At 44.8% G+C, this 21,893-nt stretch overlaps 1 long non-coding RNA gene across 2 annotated transcripts in view; it reads left to right on the forward strand.

The window, feature by feature from the left end:
* LOC147577390 (uncharacterized) overlaps window positions 1–21,273 on the forward strand; it is a 125,111-nt gene extending 103,838 nt beyond the window's left edge. Inside the window, exon 4 of one of the 2 annotated variants that reach the window (XR_015255816.1) lies at window positions 20,110–21,273. This is a non-coding gene — a long non-coding RNA (uncharacterized LOC147577390). The remainder of the gene's footprint in view (window positions 1–20,109) is intronic. The other variant, XR_015255817.1, reaches the window with a different exon arrangement.
* The last annotated feature ends 620 nt before the right edge of the window (window positions 21,274–21,893 follow it).

Here is a 21,893-nt window from a genome sequence, read left to right on the forward strand (position 1 = left end):
TGGCTTCTGAGCATGTCCAGGAGCAATGCTGTTTCCAATTAGTCCAGGTAGCAAAGGCCCACAGCGATGTCTGTGGAGCTCTGAAAAATATTCCCACTCGCTGTGCCTTCATCTTACCAGTGGTAGAAAACAAAAACTAAAAACCAGACACTAAAAGCTTAAGAAAAAGTGCATGGAAGAAAACTTCCCATCGATAAAATTCTATTATTTTTTCTTCCCTTTGGATCAGGATAAAACTGATATTATTCTCATTATTGTGGCAGAACAATTTTTCTACTGGACTTGACCTCGGAGTCTAAGAGAAGGTAGAAGGTAGAAGCCTGGAGACTTCCTCCCAAATGTAGCTCCTCCTCGTCAGCAGCGATTCAGTGGCCTGGGTGCGCCTTAGAGTTCTCTGGTCAGAGAGAACTTCAGACACAGAAGGTTAAAAAAAAAAAACACATTTGATCCATCTATCTGTGGACTCCCCATTACTTCTTCCAGTGGGGAGGCAACCTCCATTCACTGTGATTGCCTCTGCAAATGAGAAGGCCGAGTGGGCAGCTTGAGAGGAAGCCAGCTGGCATAAGATGCCATACACCCTCAGGGATATTTAAGCCCGCCCAGGCCCTTGGAGTTAATCTCTCCCCTCAGTGACCTCATGGGGACAAACATGTGCCAGGATGAGGCTGTGGCTTCACACAAAAAAAGTTTATGGGCTTTGAAAGAACTTATGTCTCTAATCAGACAGCAGTAACCCCGAGAGTATTACACCCAACGTGGATCCGGGTCCAGTTACCAATGTGGCAGTCTTTATTGATGACATAAAGTTGATTCCGTTCCATTCCGCAAATGTCTCCTGACTTCCTCCTGTGTGCCAGTGCTGCCCTAGGCACTGAGGATGCAGATAGAAGCCAGCCAAGCCCTCTGACCCAAAGGAGCTTAATAATAACTCTGGGAAAAAAGGGCAGATAGGTGCTCGAAGAGGGAGTGCCAGTGGACAGTCAACAAGCGTTTTTTGAGGGCCCACTAGGTGCTGAGCATTCAGAACTAAGGGTTCCTAAAAGGGATTCTGGGAGGAAGTCTGATGGCAAGTTGACTCACTTTTTTGATTGTATAAACCATATTCGGTTCAATTTTAGGGACAAGTTCTTATTCAGGGTCTTTAAAACATGATTTTAATGCCTTTTAATTTCGATTTTTAATGTCTTTCTTGCTAGACTGTAAGCTGTATGGGGGCTGGGCTACAAATATGCCTTGTGCACAGTATTTCTCCAATGCGGAGACAGTGTCTGGTCTAGCGACCAGTCTAGAAAATCATGAATCTGGGGAAGCTCCTAGGCTGTGAGGGTGGACATGAGATGGAGAAGAGGTGAGGAGCAAAAGTCCTGCTCACCAACTATCCTATGAAACAAGAATGAGATAATACCTAAGTCCCCTCCCCTTCTCTCTCTCTTTCTCAGTCTCTCTCCCAATCTCACACACACACACACACACACACACACGCGCGCGCGCGCGCGCACACACACACACACACACACACACACACACACACCAGTCAATTAAGGGCATGTAGGATGAACTGTGGGCTTCAAACTCCCATGGCTCACTGAACGCGCCATTCTCTTCAAGCTTTTAACCATCAAATGGCAGCTACCTTGGTTGGATGCCTCAACTTCTTTTTCTTTTGTTTCTTAAATTTTGTTTAATGTTTACTTTTGAGAAAGAGGAACAGAGCACGAGCAGGGGAGGGGCAGAAAGAGACAGAGACAGAATCCAAATCAGGCTCCAGGCTTCGAGCTATCAGCACAGAGCCTGACTCAGGGCTGGAACCCATGAACCGCAAGATTATGACCTGAGCCAGTCAGTTGCCCAACGGACTGAGCCACCAGGTGCCCCAACCTCCTTTTCCTCGCCATCTGCAGAATAGAGTCTAGAAATCTAAAATTTTGCCTAACCTCCAGCCTTTGTGGCAGCTAGGGACGGTCACGTGAGATGGCACGAGGACTGGAGGTACAGCAGGCGTCCTGTAACCAGGAGGACAAAGCCACACCCCCCAGGCAAATCAGGCACCCAGAGAGTAGAAACCCTGGGTCCCAAGAGGCCCTGGACTAGTCACCTCTGGGCTTCTTGTTACAGGAAGGAAAAGATCCCTCCATTGTTCAAACCACTCTAGTTGGTTTCTCTTACTTGTATCTGAGCATAAGCTCCCTACACATAAACTAGCACTATGGAGCACGTTTCATGTGCCAAGAGGCTTTACACTCATCAGCAACCACACTGAGAGGCACAAATAGCTAACATTTATGGAGTGTTTACTTTGTGCCAGAAACCATGCCACGTGATCTGCATGGATCAACCCTTTCCTCCTCATGTATCATCAGTCCCATTTTACAAACGAAGAAACAGGCTTGGACAGGCAATGTGGCTTGCACACATCTGGTAAAGGACAGAACTGCTAGCTGAGCTCTTCACCATCCCCAGCTCCCCATGACATCTCCTCCCAATCTCTTCACTGAAGTCATTCTCAAAGGGTGCCCCCTAGACCTGCAGCATCAGCACCCTGGAAAATTGTTAGAGTGCAAATTATCAATCCCCACCCGGGACCAACTGAATCACAAACTCTAGCGGGATGACCAGCACTCTTGAGTTTGGACAAGCCCTAAAGGAATTCCTGCTATGTGTTAAAGCTTGAGGAACCACTGCTTTAGAATATGTGGAGAGCCTTCATTGTTTGCTTCTGGACATTCCTTCTTGCAGCTGCTGTCAGGCTCTTCCTCGGGTTCTGAATCCTGCAGTCCTCTCTTGATCCTGGGTGCTCGTTGACATCCGCACCTGTCTTTTTGCGCGACGTAAAAGGATTCTTTGCTGTTATGGCCCCAAGTCCACCTCGGGCCTCGAGTCTGCAGCCACCTAAACTTGGTGGTGTCCTGACTCCATCAATGCAATGTCAGGGACAAATCTGTCTGACCGAGGTAGCCCAGCCCAGCACCACCCCAGGCTGGATCAGCTCATTTGCTATTCCAGGCATTCCAGTCTCCTGTTCATACGTGTCCAAACACCTTCCAGAGTGGTGGCATCTTAGGAAGCCCCGCCAGGAGCTTCCACTTCCCTCTCAGCTCTATCTTTAGCCCTGGTGGTCTTAAAGAGTCTCCGAGTTAGGGCCTGGAGCCACATGGGTGCTTCTCATTCCCAGGTTTTGTGACTTTTTTCACAGACTTGGAGCCAGAAGGGTCCTTTGTTACCATCCAGTTCAGTCCCCTGATTTTACTGGAAAACTGAGGTCAAAGGAGGAGAAGCAATAGGACCACGTTTATCAGAAAGTTGGTGGAAGAATGAGACAGAACCCAAGTCTATAGGGCAGGATGCTGCGACGCTGAAACCCAAGAGCAACTTCATGTCACCAGCTCAAGACACATACTTGCTAATTGTTTGGGGGGCAAATAGGCTTTGGCTTCTGTTAGGCAATGTTCAAGGTCAAACCCTGGACTAACCCTCACTTACTGATGCTCCACACGAGGGCAGAGAGAAATCTCAGTCCGGTGGAGTGGGAAAGAAGTCAGGGCAACTGGCCTGGCTGGGAAGAGACCCAGTGATTTTCTGTAGCAACAATTATTTCCTTTGGATGTAAACTAGCCCAAGTTTGAACTGTCCATGGGAGAATAAAGGGATATTTATGATGTTGATGGGGTTTAGAAGAGAAAACTTATGATCCCTCGTAAGTAAAGGGCCTTTAAGGGACGGCAAGAATTACTGTGTTTGTTTTCTCCAAGGCTATTGGGAAGATAAACGCAAGCCCTTACTGAATGGTTACTGCCATGTTCCCTTAGCACAAGGTCCCACTTCTCAAGGTAACAAGGGCAAAGGGGTACCACACCCCTAAGGTAAGTCCCAGCAGAGAGGGTCTGCCCTGGAGGAAGACTCAACAGAGTCCAAGTCTAGTTTACTTAAATTGCCATACCGCAGCGTTCAGTACAATTTTAAAGTGATATGACCATCAGAACCCTTCTTTGTGGGTAGGTTATCTAGTTGTGACGCCTCTTGGCATTCACAGGCAGCCAATTTCTTCCTGAGGAATTTCTACTAATCTCTTCTCCAGGAATAGACCTTGGCTCCCAAGGCAGTTTCAGAGAGTTCAAGGCGTAGCTTGACTGCAGCCCTAGCACTGCCAAAGCAAAACACCCCGGCCATGGGCAAATGGATGGAGATTTGCAGAGCCTTCTCTGAGGCCCCCCAAACCAGGAAGGTTGCAGTGGTCTGTGAGCTCTGGAATCCTCCCTGCTTCAGGGGCCTGGGGGCTTGAAGGTTTAAAGAAGAGGGTGACAGTAAGGAAGAGCAGCAGTTCGTGTCCACGTGATAAGCCTTAGCCACTCTGACCTACTTCTCCTTCCTCATCCACCCTTTCTGTGGCAGCTTTCCCACATCGTCTGTACTTCATCTTTATGCCAAACAGATTTAAGCTATTTGGGGTGAAATAGTACCAGTTTCCAGGCTCTGATTTTCCCTGGGAAGAATCTTCAACCAAATCGAAAATATAGTTTGTAAAATACTCCATTCAGATTTGCTTCAAAATAATACAGAAGGAGAACGTGGTGGGATTATAGATGAAACAGGACTGTCTCTGAGCGGATAATTGTTAACGCTGGTTGAGAACATCATTCCCAAAAGTCAAAAGGAGGAAGCAACCCACGTGTCTACTGACAAGTGAATGGAATAATGAAATGTGGGATATACACACAATGGAATCATATTCGGCCTTGGAAGAGAAGGAGATCCTGGCACACGCTGCAACGTGGATGAAGCTTGAGGACATTACGCTAAGTGAAATAAGCCAGACACGAAAAGACGAATACCACCTGATTTTACTTACAAGAGGCACCTATAGTAGTCACATTCACAGAGACAGAAGGTAGGGTGGTGGCTCCCAGGAGCTGGGGGGAAAGGGAGATGGGGAGTTGTTTCGTGGGTCAAGAGTTTCACTTTTGCAAGATTGAAAGAGCTCTTGAGATTGGCTGTAGAACACCGTGAATGTACGACTGAACTGTGCACTTAAAATTGTTAAGAGGGTGGGGACACCTGGGTGGCTCAGTCGGTTAAGCTGCTAACTTTGACTTGGGTCATGACCTCGCAGTTTGTGGGTTCGAGCCCCGCGTCAGGCTCTGGGCTGACCGCTCAGAGCTTGGAGTCTGCTTCAGGTTCCGTGTCTCCCTCTCTCTCTGCCCTTCCCCTATTCTCTCTCTCTCTCTCTCAAAAATAAATAAACATTAAACAAAATTGTTAAGAGGATAAACTTTATGTTGTACATTTTACCACAATTAAAAATTGTCAAGTTATATAGTTACAGAAAATTCCAAGCACAGGGCTGCCTCAGTGGCTCAGTCAGTTAAGCATCTGACTTTGGCTCAGGTCATGATCTCACCTTTCATGGGTTCCAGCCCCATGTCAGGCTCTGCAACCCTAGCAAACTGCTACACTTCCCATTCATATGTACTGTCATTTTTGTGGTCTGTTGCTTTTTTTTTTCAATGTTTATTTATTTTTGAGACACAGAGTGAAAGTAGGGGAGGAGCAGAGAGAGAGGGAGACACAGAATCCAAAGCAGGCTCCAGGCTCTGAGCTGTCAGCACGGAGCCCAACGTGGGGCTCGAACCCACAAAATGTGAGATCATGAGCTGAGCCAAGTCAGATGCTTAACTGACTGAGCCACCCAAGCGCCCCCGCGCTTGGAATTTTCTATAACAAAAAGCTAAACATGTTTCATATTCAATAGCAACAGAGAACTTATTTTAAAATCTAGTAATAAACTTAAAAAATGTGCAAAGTCTACATTAAAAATACGATAAAGCTTTACTAAAGGATATAAAAGAGGTCTCGAATTAATGGTTGCCTTGTTCCTGGATGGGAAGATGTAATCTTGGAGTCGTGTCCATCTTTTCTTTATTTAATTCCATCTTTCCAAAAAGCCAAAAAGGAGCTTTTCTGAGGAACAACAGGCTGATTCTAATATTTATCAGGAAGAGGATATGCAAAGGAAGAGCCCTGGTAAATGTGACAAAGAGAAGCAGCAGGACATGGGAAAGATGGCCTTGCCAGGGAACAAATTGGAATATGATGCTAGTGAAGAAATGGATTCTGGGAGCAGCTGAATGTGTCTCCTTTCCCTCCATACAACTCCTGAGAGAGTGAGAGAGTGAGCAGGGAAGGGGCCGAGAGAAAGAGAGAGAGAGAGAGAATCCCAAGCAGGCTCTGCACTGTCAGCCTAGAGCCCAATGTGGGGCTCAAACTCATGAAGTGCACAATCGCGACCTGAGCCAAAAGCAGGATTCGGACACTCCACCGACTGAGCCACACAGGGACCCCAATAGATTCTATTTTTTTAAACACGGAATTCAGTTCACTTGCACTTAGCCTAACAACTATTATACCTGATTTGATTCCTTATGCTTGTGATAGTTCCTTTTCTTTTTCTTTTCCTTTAATTTTGCTAGTTTGCTCAAATTGCTATTACATTCCACCCTTGCTAATGTGGGAGTTCTCTGTGCTCTTTCCATCTCATTAATGGTTATCTCCCCCTTCCCTTTCCGGTGCTCTTCTGCCTTACTAGTATAGAAATACTATTATTGGAAAATGAGGTATTTTTTCTCCCACTTAGATACTCTATTCCCTTATTATCTCTCCCACTTAGATGCTTTTTTCCGCCACCAATGAGATATTTAGAATACTCTTCCTTTCCCAGTTTTCTTCTCCTTACCCCAAGAGACTTTAGGACGCTATTACTCTGCATGCCCTGCCCCAACTCCTAGGTTTTGCTGAGATTGCACAGTACTTTTCTTTCTAGATCTTATTAGCATTTCCTTTGCACCTCTATTTTAAGAATCCTTATTCAGCATTCACATTTTCAGACAGTCTATTATTGTCTATTTATATTTGAGATATGTATATATCAGATATATATATGTATATATATATATATATCTGTATGTATCTATGCACACATATACATATATATGGGTATATACATAGGTAAGCATGTATATACATGTGTGTATTTGTATATATAAACATGGTTTACTGATCATCCTGTTTCCTTTCTTCTCTATTATAATTCATTTGATTTTGATTGGAGTACTTTAAAAATGATTTTCTTCAGAGAGTCTTATAATTTTTTAATCGATGCATATTTGTAAATATGTATGTATGTATATTTCAATATACATACATACATACATATTTCAATATACATACATACATACTGCCTTCTTTCTAGAAGACTAAGTAAGTAGAAAATTCTCTATAAGATTTACGTTATGGAAACCACCAATTGCTAAAATGTAGTCTATATGACTTCTGTTTATCTTGGCAACCAGCCATATGTATATATGTAAATATGTACTGAAATATATATACATATACATTGGAATATATATACATACATATATTCTGCTCTTGTGGGTGAATGACAACTTGGCTAGGTATAGGGCTGTTGGGCTGCTGTTCTTGACCCCAAGAATCTGTAGATGTCATTCCCCCATCTTCTCTTGTTCTGCAGGACTCAGTCCCATGATACATATCCTAGATCTGCCCTTAAAATCTCATCATGATTCCAATTTCTTTGTATTTTTCTCTGAGGTCAGTGATATTTCTCCCTCTTTATCTTCTAGGCCATTAATTCAATCTCATCTCTACCTTTTTTTTTCCCCTTAAATTATTCATCTCTTTTTTTTTCTTTTTTGGCCTAGAAAAAAGCATGCTTTTCAGTTTCAGGATGTCTTCGTTGGGCTTTTTATGTTATTTTTGTTGTGAAAGTTATCATCTGTCTCCTCTGGTGGTTCTTTAGAAAGCTGTCCTGGATATTTGGTATGTTCCTCTCCTTGTGGCTATAGGTTGCTTGGGTATGTTGTTTCCTTTCTTTGCCTGATCCTGTGGCTCAGTGGCTGGAAAGCCGGTGGTTCTGGAGGAGGCTCCTGTAAGAGCAGACAGACAGGTGGACAGTCCCCTGTTGAGGCAGCAGAAGGAACTCTCTGCTCCTGGGTCTCAAGGTACCAAAGATGTCACATCCTCAGCTCACCAGTTGGGTTCCTCCTTTGCTTCCTGGGGGCAGGGGGAGGCTAGAGGGTGTGTGGACTTGACTGAGTACATGTGGCCAGAGTCAGGCTTCCTTCAGAATCTCCTCCCAGGCTCTCTTAGGGAGAGAACAACCCTGCTTCAACGACCCATCTTGTTTTCTCCAGCTGCTTGGCCCAGAAAAGGTGATGGGTGGGAGCAGGAGTTGTATGGAGGGAAAGGAGACACATTCAGCTGCTCCCAGAATCCATTTCTTCACCCTCAAAATAAATAAACTTAACAAAATTAAATCTTAAAAAATAAATAAATAAAAATAAAAAACAGAATCTATAGGGGCGCCTGGGTGGCTCAGTTGGTTGAGCGTCCGACTTCGGTTCAGGTCGTGATCTCACGGTTCGTGGATTCGAGCCCTGCATCGGGCTCTGTGCTGACAGCTCGGAGCTTGCAGCCTGTTTCATTTTCTGTGTATCCCTCTCTCTCTCTGCCCCTCCCCCACTCGTGCTCTGTCTCCCTCTGTCTCAAAAATAAATAAACATTAAAAAAAATTTTTTTTTAAAAACCCAGATTCTGTAGATTGTGCTAGAAAAAAAAAACCCTCAAATCTATCTTAATGTCATTTAGAAAAAATACACCTTAAAGTGACAAAGAAAAAATTTAAGTCTAGGCACAGATCCATACAGATAGGAAAATTTACTATCTGGTAGAAGAGGTACTTCACATCATTAGAGAATGGATAAATATTTCATAGTGTTGGGGCTCATATGTATTCAGAAAAAATCAAAGTTGGATAAAGAAAATATCTGTAGCAAATGAGGTGCCCTCAAGAAAATTAAAAGGCAAACAACAGATCCAGAGAAAACATTTACAACATATGTTTTTTTCATAATAAACAAAGAACTAATATCCAGAGTTTGTAAAGGTATCCTATAAGACAGCAAGAAAAAGAAAGCTGCCCAGTGCAACAATGGGCAAAAGATATGTACAGTTCACAGAAGGGGAAAGCCAAATGGTCAATACACCCATAAAATGATGCTACCACTTAGAGTAAATGGGGGAAATATACCTTATTATAACACAATGCATTTTTCTCTCATCAGGTTGGCCAAAGAGGAGAAGAAGAGAGGTTTGGGGGCGTATAAATTAGAAGTCAAATTGACAATATCTAATACAGTATTTTTGGCTTGAATCTAATACAATTGTAAAAGTGCATTTCTTTTGACTCAGACATTCTTTTCTTCATCCTTATTCTAGAAGAAAGCGCATGTGTGCAAGGAGGCATGCCCACAGAAAGCATTGGCAATAATGTAAATACCCATTAATAGGGGAATGGTTGAATAAGCTGTCACACACCCAAACTATGGCATCTTGCAGCCATTAAAAAGAATGAGTTACCATATACCTAACGTAAAGAGAGATGAAAAGATATTTTTGACATATTGTAGAGTGAGAGAAGCAAGCTGCAGAATCATTTATATAGTATGTCACTGTTGCAGAAAAATCCCACAAAACTGTATTATACCTTTATTGTATAAGTATGTCAATGGGAAGGAGATTGGGGTTAGAGACAAGCAAAGGGAATTTTAGTTTCATCTATATTGTTTGAGTTTTTACAATAAAAGAGTACTCGTGAATGGTATATGTGTAATTAAAAAAATAAGTTTACTGGGGCGCCCGGGTGGCGCAGTCGGTTAAGCGTCCGACTTCAGCCAGGTCACGATCTCGCGGTCCGTGAGTTCGAGCCCCGCGTCGGGCTCTGGGCTGATGGCTCGGAGCCTGGAGCCTGTTTCCGATTCTGTGTCTCCCTCTCTCTCTGCCCCTCCCCCGTTCATGCTCTGTCTCTCTCTGTCCCAAAAATAAATAAACGTTGAAAAAAGAAATGTTTAAAAAAATAAAATAAAATAAAAAAGTAAGTTTACTCATAACACGAAGTAGGGCAGATGTGTCCCTTAATCCGTTCATAAATGCCTACTGTAGGCCAGTTGCTGTTGGGGAGAAAAAAATGAATCATATACAGCTAAGTCCCACAGGCATTTTCTGTCTGGTAGAGGCGATAAGGCTTATAAACCAGTATGTGAAATATGTCAGCAGAATATGATCCAAGCCATAGGAGGCATTCAAACCAGTGCTGAAGGAGTTCTGAGAGGAGATTAGTTCCTGGGGAGGGAAGAGGGGAGGAGAAAGAAGCAACAAGGTCTCATGGTGAAAGCAGTGTGTGTGTGTGTGTGTGTGTGTGTGTGTGTGTGTGTGTGTGGGCGTGCACACACACATACACAAGGGCCCAAATACACTTGACAGAGGTTGGGAAGGAGTAGCCACTGGGCTAGAAAAGACCCCTAATGGGGGACCTATATGTACAAGTACAGGTGAGGTCATACTTGGTCAGGAGAGGCAGGAGAACAGCGAGCACTTGAGTTCAGTAGCCTAAGGGTAGTGGGGGAGTAGGGGCAAGTAGTGGGTGATAAAGTTGGAAAGGGAAACCTTAGCAAGTTTAGCTAGGTTTAGCTAGCGCTTTCTGAATGCCGATGAATTTCACTGTCTAATTGTGGGAGGGAAAGAGGTTGTCTGGAGCAAGAAATACAGACATAATTATGTATTTAAATTTTTTTAATGTTTATTTCTGAGACAGAGAGGGGGACAGAGTGTGAGCTGGGGAGGGGCAGCGAGAGAGGGAGACACAGAATCTAAAACAGGCTCCAGGCTCTGAGCTGTCAGCACAGAGCCCAACGCGGGGCTCGAACTCCCAAACTGCGAGATCATGACCTTGGCCGAAGTCGGATGCTCAACCAACTGAGCCACCCAGGCGCCCCTACATGATTATGTATTTAAAAATAACTGTAATGTCACATACATGCTCGATTATAAAATAAAGGTAGCCAGGCCGAGAGATTTGGGTTCAATTTACAAAGGGTGGGGAGCCATAGAAGATTTTTGAGGACAGGAGTGACGTGATCAGTTATAGGGATCTCACTATGGCCCTGTGTGCAGGTGGATTACAACAGGTGGTTACAATGGTCTGGACCAGAGGCGATCAGAGCCTACTAAGGGAGTGACAGGGAGAAAGAAGAGGAAAGAACAGACCTGAGCAATAGTATGAAGGAAGAATTGCCAGGATTTAATGCTTTTGAATGCATTGCCTGGGAAGTATTTGGGGATACTCAAGCAGAAGTGTGTCGGATAAAAGAGTAAGTTGGACAAGAAGATCTCAGGAAGGCCAGCTGGCTGGGGATAGCAGATTTTGGAGTCCTCATTTCTGGCTGGAGGACAAAGTGTTGGAGAGATTGGTACAGGAGAGCACTTGGAATGAGACAAGAAAAGGGAGAGTCATTCTGGAATCTCTTGGGATCTCAGCAGAGCAGAAAAGATCCAGGAAATGATGCCAAGATTTCAATTACCCAGGAAGGTCACGGAGGAGCTAACAGAGGAATTTGGTTCTGACATCCCCACCTCAAACTCGGGCTCATACTCTCCGAGGCGAGACACCCAGCTGATTCTGTGTGTGGGGCTGACCGGGTGAGGCAGATACCAGAAGGCCTCAGCCACATTGCAGAGGAAGGGTGGACATAAACAGGACAGGACTCAGGATGGAAGGGCTGCTGAAAGAAGGAAAGGCGTAACCGCAGCCTCTGGTTAAGGATCACGTCCCTGGTGGTGGCGCTCTGCCCCTGGCCTTCCTACTGCTCTTCACTGGCCTCCCCTATGGCTTGCTTGGGGGCACAGACCATCCCAGGACACAGAAGAGAAGAAAAGGTGCAGACAGCTCTTACCGGCTGTACGTGGGTGCAGGACCTTGCCTCAGGTGGGCTGCTGGTAAGTGGTGAATGACAGATGCATTTTACAACCCCAGCTTAAAGGTTCCTTCAATATATACTTTTGTCTTTATGTCATTCACATTTTATTTCTCTATGTATAAAATGCAAGCTGAGTTTGGCATTCAAGGCTTCCATAATTTGGTTCCATACTACTTAGCGGTGGCTGCTGTCTTCAGTTTGGGCCACCCTCCTCCATCCCACTCCCTGCTGCAGAGGCTGGCCTACAGAAGCCTCAGTATTCTGCTGGGTTCAGCTATTAGGAAGCTCCCGAAGGGTACCTAAAGGAGGGAAGAGTGTGAAGTCAGGGTGCTCTTCCCTTTGGGTCTCAGTGTGATTCTGGCTTTATGAGACTAAAGCTTGCAATTGTATTGGTCCAAAATAATGAATAAAACGTTAGCTACAAAAGTGAATATCTATTGAGAATGAGAAAAGAATTCACAACAAATTGCAAATTCTAAACAGCTTAAAAATACCAAAGATATCACTAAATGCAGAAAAATGACAATATTTTTCTTTTTTTTTTTTTTTTAAAGTTTATTCTTTTTGAGAGACAGAGAGAGACAGAGTGCAAGCAGGAGATGGGGCAGAAAGAGAGGGAGACACAGAATCTAAAGCAGGCTCCAGGCTCTGAGCTGTCAGCACAGAACCTGATGCGGGGCTCGAACCCACGAACCACGAGATCATGACCTGAGCCAAAGTTGGACGCTTAACCGACTGAGCCACCCAGGTGCCCTGACAATAATTTTCTTAATTGCTTGGAAAGTCTCTATAATATTTTTCCCTATATTTTTTGGCGGCATACCCTTTGCCTCTTCATATGACAATTTTGTAACATAATTTTCTAGACACAGTATAGAAATATAATCCACTCTTCCCTCTAGTAGGTTTGATTGAATTTTATTTTTTTTAAATCATTGGTAATGTAGAATTATTTCAGTTTCACCACTTGTTGTTTGCAATATCATGTAAAATTTGAGATTGCTGCCCAATTTGGGAAGGCCTCTATCATTTTCTTCCATATATAACTAAGGTTTAGGGCATTTCAAATTTTCTTGTGCAGGACCTAATCTTAAATACTCTGAATTGCTAACACTTATAAACCAGCTTGTCTTTGATGTCCCCATGATCATGGCGTTTTATGAGTTTTATGTGATTTTCTGTCGAGAATGCTGTGGGGCTTTGCCCAGACCCCCTCTTGGGGCCAACACAGCCAACCCTCAGCTGTTGGGAATATCAAATCCACTGAGACCATATGCTGGTTGGCTTCTCCCAATACTGCCATCTTCATTTCTTCATGATTGTTATCTCCTGAGAGCTTTCTGCAGTAAGCCTTCTACATGCAACTTTCCATTTCGTAGGCAGTTTCCAGGGAACCCAATCTAAGACGTCTTCACTGATGTCGGGATTTGTATCAGAGCAGCAAGAAATAGAAATCTTTTCCCATTGCGTTCGTATGCTTTACTCCTCTTCATCAGTAAGATTATCAGAGGGGCGCCTGGCTAGATCAGTCATAAGAACATGCGACTCTCGATCTTGGGATGGTCAGTTCGAGCCCCATGTTGGTTGTAGAGATTACTTAAAAAATAATAAGAGAAGATTATCAAATAATCCAAGGTCTTTTACTTCTTTTTGCATTTCTTTCTTCCTTTTATTTTTTTTTCAACGTTTATTTATTTTTGCGACAGAGAGAGACAGAGCATGAACGGGGGAGGGGCAGAGAGAGAGGGAGACACAGAATCGGAAACAGGCTCCAGGCTCCGAGCCATCAGCCCAGAGCCTGACGCGGGGCTCGAACTCCCGGACCGCGAGATCGTGACCTGGCTGAAGTCGGACGCTTAACCGACTGCGCCACCCAGGCGCCCCTCTTTCTTCCTTTTAATAAATGGCTAATTTTGGTATGATCTGAATTTTTTTTTATGCTTATAAGCTACAAACACAGGAATCTAAAAACTATTGTGTAAAATTCCATTCAAAAAGAGAATAGTAGCGGGTGCCTGAGTGGCTTAGTCCGTTACACTTCTGACTCTTGATTTCAGCTCAGGTCATGGTCTCATGGTCCTGAGATTGAGCCCCCAGTCAGCCTTTGTGCTGAGCATGGAGCCTGCTTGGGATTCTCCCCCTCCCCCTCTCTCTGCCTCCCCCTCAAAATAAATAAACATTAAAAGAAAAGAGAATAGTAAGGTGTGTTTATAGTTGCGTGTGCCTCATTATATTTCTGACAATGAGAAGTGAATTCTTCAGTTAAAATTTTATGAGGCTAATGATGGGCCGCAGATCAGCGTCTGGTTCCTCACATTACAAACCACCGTTCTCTTTGCTACCCATGTTGGGCACCAAAGACCCACATTCAGATTACAGTGTGACATCTTACTGTCTTCACGTCCTGACCTCAGATGAGTTGGAGGTACGAGAATCCCTGGAAGCCATTCCTACATGAGGATAGCTAGCAATGCATTAAATATCTACAGAAGTGACTGTGAGTGACCACGATATACTCCACCAAGCTCAAACTCATCTCCCCTCAACCAGATCCTAAAAATTCCCATGACAACTCCAAAGCCACTCAACATACCAAGTGTGTGGTGGAGGGAAACTGGGATAGAAAATATCCTGCTTTTTTGAAAAATTTAACGCCCCCCTGCCAATTTACAAAAGCATGTGACATACGAATATATTGCTAGGGCTCTTCCTCAGGCCCGCGAAGGGGCCTGTGCAAATGTGGGGTTCCTGTAGCTAAAATGTCACCTGCTTCATTGTAAATCTGCCTCTGGATCTTCCCTTCAAGGCCGCCTCAAGCTGGATGTGTCCTTGACCGAAGACCTTGGTTCCTTCTAAGACAGTTGCTCTGCATGACTCTCTTCCTGTTCTGGTCACTGTCTCTGCGCCCAGAGGTTATAAAGCCTTGGCTCCTTACTACACTGTTCTTTAAGGTTCCCCTGTCCCCTTTCCTTTGCAAATAAACCCTCCTCAAATTACCCCATTCTGGGTGTGCCCTCTGTTTTCTGTGGGGACCCTGACTAGTCATCACTCCCTCCCCCTCCAACAAGCGCCTCTGTTCCCGCCAGCTTCCCCTGACTCCCCCTTCCTTACCCCACTCGCAGATCACTCATTCACTCGGGCTTTGACGTATGTCACCGCCCAGCCTGAGCGTCCTGAGCAAATCCTACCCATTTCCCCAGATTCAACTCCATCCCAGCGTCCTCCCCAAGCAGAGGAAGCACGGTGGGTGAATGGATACTTGGATATTGTCTGAACAGAGTCTGCTTTGTAGACAGTCCAGGGAAGGGGGAGGGGCTCCAGGAGATATTGATTTCATAATTAACCCCCGGAAAAGGAGGCTCTTTGCAACATCTTTCCTGGAGACTAGAATCCCTATTTATGCCACCACTTAGTGAGACCCTGTCAAAGCGAGGGAGGTCCCTTCCATTCCCCAAGTGAGCAGGGCGGGACTCCCTTTGTCTGTGAGTAAGTGAGTGATTAAAAGTGAGGCTGGCCAAATGCCCTATACAAATCATTTCCAGCCACAGTGCTCAAGGGACTCTGCTGGAATGCAGGGCAGGAACACAAATGGATCCTCGCTGTGCCGGTATGAGGAAGAAAGTCATGTCAGACCTAGGAAAAGGGGATTCTTTGAGAACAGAAGGGAGAACAGCACTAATCTGAGGGGGAACAGAGTCCAGATTTCTTCCTCTTGGGCTCCATGAAATCCCTCGTTGCAGGAAGTGAGGGGAAACAGTCTCAGCCTGAGTTAATGGGAGCACATCATGGCCTCCTCCTGGAAAAAGGAGGCTGAGAGAAAGGTGGGCTCCAGGCCTTTTGTTCCAGAGAGCAAAACAGTCTGGGTGGCTTGTTGGCTACTCAGGCAGGAGATGACTGTGGGGCCATCCATGCATATTGCCCTGGGTGGGAAAATTGGGGCAGGATTTTGGCCAGAGAGGAGATTCTCATCACTGAGGGTGCGGGAAATCTGCTTAGCATTTGGGAAGCTTCATGAAAAACAAGATGGAGTTTGGAAGCCAACTGTCTGCTTTGACTTTCCGAGACTTGTGCAGAAAATGTAGGGACTCTTAAACCAGCAAAGTGCCAGATGTCTGAGGAATTGCTCTCACTGGTTGATTTGAAAGTAGGACATATTTTCATCTCCTTCATAAAATTGGAAAGGTATGCCTGTCTAAATGTAAGGAAGTAACTGGGGCGCCTGGGTGGCTCAGTTAAGCTCCGGACTCTTGATTTCTGCTCAGGTCATGATCTCATGGTTCGTGAAATCAAGCCCGTTGTAGGGTTCTGCGTTGACAGCGTGGAACCTACTTGGGATTCTTTCTCTCTCCTTCTCTCTGCCCCCCTCTCAAAATAAATTAATAAACTTAAAAAAAATAAATGTAAGGAAGTAACCGATTAGCTCTTGACTCTCTACATGTGGTATGTGGGGTGGGGTAGTTGGGGGGGGTACTGGAGTGGGAGGAGTGATAATCAGTGAAACATAGTATTAAATATTCGTGGAAAGAGTACTAACCACAGGCAGTGAATGTGTGACTTAGACCAGGTTCCACTGCCAAAATTGTTGTGACTTTAGGTAAGCCAATTTCCTATTCTGAGTTTCAGCATTGTCATTTGTAAAATAAGTTAATTGGACTAGATGATATTTACCATCTCTTCTAGTGGAAAAAATTCTATGATTCGTGTAAACCCAATCACAGAGTGTAAACTATTTTTAGTCCTCCGGTTAAGTGAGTTTATTCTTCTTTGAGCAGCATGATAACAAAGCCTGGGCTCTTATCTTGACTCTGCCTCTGTATGACCACGAGTAAGTCAAAATGCCTCTCTGAGCTTCACTCACTTCCAAGGCTCACAAGGTTGGATGTGGTTTACTCATTCTCCAGCTTTGTGGTACAAAACAAAAAATGTCTTGGGTCTCGCTGTGTTGTTTCCAGCTAAAAAGATAGGCTTTTCTGAGTCTTCTCTCCTGGACATTCTATCACAAATAAAGTGGGTCTATCATATATCTTGACTTAAGATCAACCTCAAAATGTAATCCCCTAGGACTTAAATGGTACATAAATGTATAGAAGATGGAAGTATCTTGGGTTTTCCTACATTTAGCCTCCTATTAGCTTCTTAAGATGAATCTCAATCCCTGACATTATTCTCCTTGGGGGACTCAGGATTTCTAGAACATCCATGGGGCCTTTTGAAGGAGGAGAAGGTACATCTTCTTCTGGTGCTTTTCCAAGACCCTGAATCCTGGAACCAAAACATGTCCCCATTGGGTCTCAATTTCTCAGACTGCTTCCAGCCTACCCTTCCTGCTAATTTATTGTTAACAGAACTACCTTCAACACAGGAGCTAGAAAGAAGTTGTGCTTTCACAAGGAAATGAGTAGAACAGTTAAGGCCTAAAGGTCTTGTCTTATCACACTAGTTTTGGATCAGGCCAACCCAGATTTGACTCTCAGTGGATCACTTTCTAGCTGTGTGGCCTCGTGTAAGTTACTTTACTTCTCTGAATTTCAGTTTCCTCCTCTGTATATATCTACCTTCCAGCATGGCTGTGAGGTTTAGAGATAATATTCATCAAATAATGGTCTCTATGCTCAAATCTATCTGGAGCTCAGTTTTTTTTTAGTTCCTTCTTCTCCTTCCTTTCACAAAATATTATGAGAAAGCGAAGAGGTGAGATTCTTAGCTAGGTAGCATAATGGGTCATATCAAGCCTATATCCAGCTTTCCAGCCTATTGTTAGCCTCTGACTCTCTGGTCACACAGAACCACCTCTCTATCCTCAAGACACATCCTACGTTATACTGTACCCTTGTTTTCATAATTCTCTGTCCAGACCACCCTCCCCAGTCTCCGCATGCCTAAATATTTCTCACTCTTCAAGGTCTGGTTCAAATGCCATGTTACACAGGAAGCATTGCCTGACTTCTAACTGCATATCAACATTGCCTCTTATGAGTTACCACAGTGCTTTTTGTGTCTCACTCCTCATTTTTCCCTTCTACTAGATAGAAGTAAGAATATTGTCCTCTCTCTCACCACCAGCAGGCTGTGGAGATATACACTGTACATGTATCATCTTGGGAACCCTCAGGAGATTGACCTACACAGAGCAAAAACTCAAGAAAACGTTTTCAATTAACTAAATGAATAAAGATGTGTTTATTTGAGGTAGAAGACAAGGTAAACTATAGCTCTTCAGAAAAGGGAACAGTGGCATGTGGATGGCTCAGTTGGTTAAGTGTTGACTCTTGATTTTGACTCAGGTCATGATCCCAGGGTCATGGGATCAAGCCCCGAGTCGGGCTCCACTCTCAGCATGGAGCCTGCTTGAGATCCTCTCTCCCCTCTGCCCCTCTTGCCTACTTGCTCATGCTTGCTCTCTTTCTCTCTCTCTCTCTCTCTCAAAATAAATAAATAAACATTTTTAAGAAGGGAACAGAGGGGAAACAAAAATTAACACTATTTGTATACCTATGCTGTCAGGCGGATATTGCGATCCCCAGTTTACAGAGGTAGAAAATGAAGCTTATGGAAGCTAAGTAATAATATTATGTGGCCATTAACGGGCACAACTATGTGTTGTGTTCTTTCCCCAGTGCTTTCGCGCACATCATTTCATTTAATACACACAACAACCTTTATGAAGTAGTGTTATCCCCATTTTGCAGATGAGGAAATTGAGGCTCAAAGAAGTTAAGTAGATAACCCAAGATTACAAAGTTCATCTAGGAGGTGGTTGTAAATGTATACACTGTACCTCAAATAGGTGAAATTGGTGCAATCCTTTTTTTCCCCCATAACTGATAATTTTGTCCCCTACAGACCCGTATCCCAACTGAGGATTGGGGGAAAACACACACACACACACACACACACACACACACACACACACACACACTAACTAGTCAAGTCACAGCTGTCAGACATTTTTGGTTTTTTGTTTTTGAGGGAGGATGGGAATAAGAGAACTGGTGGGTTTTTTTGTTTTGTTTTGTTTTGTTTTGTTTTGTTTTCAGTTTTCTCAGTTTCTTTTGAATAAACATTCAAGTAATTCCAGGTTCAAAGTTTTCCTACCAGGCTATTTCTCCCTCTCTAAGTTCTGCCCCTCTCCTCTGCCTCCCAGGAAGGCAGATATCTGCTCTCTTCTCTAGGTTCTCTCTGCCCTAAGTGGAAAAGTCCCTACTGTGTTCACATGTGCAGCTAAAGTCCATGTTGCAGAAGCCTGTGGTCTGTTCTCCTGGCCTGGTTGGGTGTGATGTGATGTTCCCTTCCCCTCTCCTTCTGGCTGCTGGCTCAGCAGGTCTCAGCCTGTCCCCTGTGTCATGGGCAGTCCTCCTCATCCTGCTTTGGGTCACTTCTCCCTTGCCACAGAGGCCCTTGGCAAGTCTGCTGGCCTCAGCTCTCAGTGACCTTCTACATTCCCCATTGGGGGCCCTCAGGAGCTTTGAGTCAGGCTGAGGAGCAACAAGCTGAGGGGGTAGGCCCCACCTCAGGCCCTCTCTCTGTCCCATGAGCCTCTCAAGGTCAGTGCAGGGTCCTCGAAGGGCAATCTCCTCCCAGAGTCTCTTCAGCAGGAAGGGGGTACAGACTACTGCTCTGGAATCTGCCCTGCTTCTGATCCTCCCCTCTAACCACTTGCCCCTCTCCTTCCCATCACTCCTCACTTCCCACTCCTCCTCCCCATGGTGAAAGGATTTCTTGTCCCTCCCACTGTTTGACTGCAACCATCCCTGTGTGTTCTCCTTCCTGTGGCGTCATTCATCTTTTTTTTTTTCTTTCTTAGAGCCATAATGGCAGAATGGCTGCAAAGAGAATATATAAGGAAGGCATTTTGAAGAATATTATCTGTATTCCACTCATAGCTCTAGGAATTTTTTTTAAATTTTTTTTTAACGTTTATTTATTTTTGAGACAGAGAGAGACAGAGCATGAATGGGGGAGGGTCAGAGAGAGGGAGACACAGAATCTGAAACAGGCTCCAGGCTCTGAGCTGTCAGCACAGAGCCCGACGCGGGGCTGGAACTCACGGACCGCGAGATCATGACCCGAGCCGAAGTCGGCCGCTTAACCGACTGAGCCACCCAGGCGCCCCATCTAGGAATTAAATCCAAATGTGTCCAATCCTAAAGCTCCATACTATGGAGCCCAACACTACAAAACTTGAGTAGGGTAGATCTGGGATTTGAGCCCAGGTCTAATCCAACCTCAAAATCCAAGCTTTCTCATGAAACCATTTTTCCCTCTCTTTTTTCAACAGCAGAAAGCATCCTCAAGGCCCTGTCCCCTCCAGGTGTATCCTGGGGCCTCCAGTCCGTGTCATAGCAGGTGCAGGAGCTACCAGCGTCCCTCCTCCTTCCTGGCTGAGCAGACTCCACGGTATCTCCAGCTCGCAGAAGACCTGTCTTTGAAAGCACCTGTGCATTTGCTTGCCTGCTTTGGATCACTTAAGGCAGGCTTGAGTGGCCTTTCAATCGGTTAGTTTTGTGGCTGTTTTATTCCTCTGGCGGGGTAAGAGGATTTCACTTAGCTGCGTAAAGGAAGAAAGGCAGTTCGGGGGCCAAGTGCTTGGAGCAGCAAACGTCAGGTCAGGCTGAAGGACGCTGAAGTTTCCCACCGACCTCAGAAGCCCTCTTGAGCAACTTTCTCTGCAGGTCTGGTGCAAACATTGCTTTATTTTGTTTTCCACTCAGCCAGATATTCACAATCTGTTTCCCCCACCTGGAAAGTTGCATAGTCTGACAGGCACAAGGGATTTAAGAGATTCCTAGCTGGCGCTGCTACTGTGGATTAGCAGCTGGGCAGAAAGGACGGTTGGCCTCTTTGATGTGCCTTTACGAGTACATAGAAATGCAGAACTGAGACAATTTCCTGGATCATTCTAATAAATATGAACTATACTTGCCCAAAGTATTTTGGGTCATAATTTTCAGACAGAGACCAAAGTGATGCATGTCTTGATTATCTCAGTTCTTTATGACAGGCCCGGAGAAACCTAGTCTAAGGATTTAACTTAGCAGCCATTTATTGATTTTCTGATGCACAAGAGAAAGGGTCTGGGCAGGTCAGCACTTCTTTTACAAAGGCAAGTAAGACCTGGTCTTGAATCTCACGTGGTTTCTGGTTTTAGTGGAGGTGGGTGGGGTGAGACGTATACAGCCTGCTCACTTTAAGAAAATCCTGTCTTGGGGCCCCGGGGTGGCTCAGACGGTTAAGCTTCCGACTCCTTGTTTCAGCCCAGGTCATGATCTCACCGTTTGTGAGTTCAAGCCCCGTGTTGAGCTCTGTGCTGCCAGCGCAGAGCCTGCCTGGGATTCTCTCTCTCCTTCTCTCTCTGCCCCTCCCCACCTTGTGCTGTCTCTGTCTCTCTCAAAATAAATAAAAATAAACTTAAAAAAAAAGAAAAGAAAATCCTGTCTTAACTCTGCCCCCTACTCCGTTGCTTCACAGACTGATTTCTAGAAAGATTGGTTCGTATGTATTGTCTCTCAGTCCCCTCCCACTTCTGCTCCCTGCTTTAACTACCACATTCACATGCACTTTTAGTCTTTATCTTGCTAGGGTTGCCATATTTAGCAAATAAAAATAGGGGACATACTTAGACTAAAAAAAATTCACTTCTATCTGAAATTCAAATTTAACTGGGCACTCTGTATTGTATCTGGCAACACCGTGTCTTACATGACTTGTCTGCCTGCTCTTACCCAGCAGCTGTTCCTTCCTGAAATGCTCTCCTCCTTTAGCAGATGCAATGTGGACTGACATCACTCTCTCCTGGTCTTCCTCCTTCCCCCTGGACCACCCCTCAGTCTCCCTCAGAGCGCCAGCTTCTGTTCTCTGTCCCTCCCTCTTCCCAGCACACCTTCAATACAGCGGTGGCCTCAGGTGTGGTGGTGTTACACTGACGAGTCTGCTTCCAGCCTGGAGAGCACATTTGCTGCTCCAAATCTCCATGCCTCATGGTCTCTCGCGCGACTCTAAGATGTATCATAGGTTTCCCAAATTCAACATGTTGCAAGTTTTACTCACCTCTTCTTCTCTATT

Source organism: Puma concolor, chromosome C2, assembly GCF_028749965.1.
Source record: "Puma concolor isolate L17-30 chromosome C2, mPumCon1.1.hap2, whole genome shotgun sequence".
Lineage (NCBI taxonomy): Eukaryota > Metazoa > Chordata > Mammalia > Carnivora > Felidae > Puma > Puma concolor.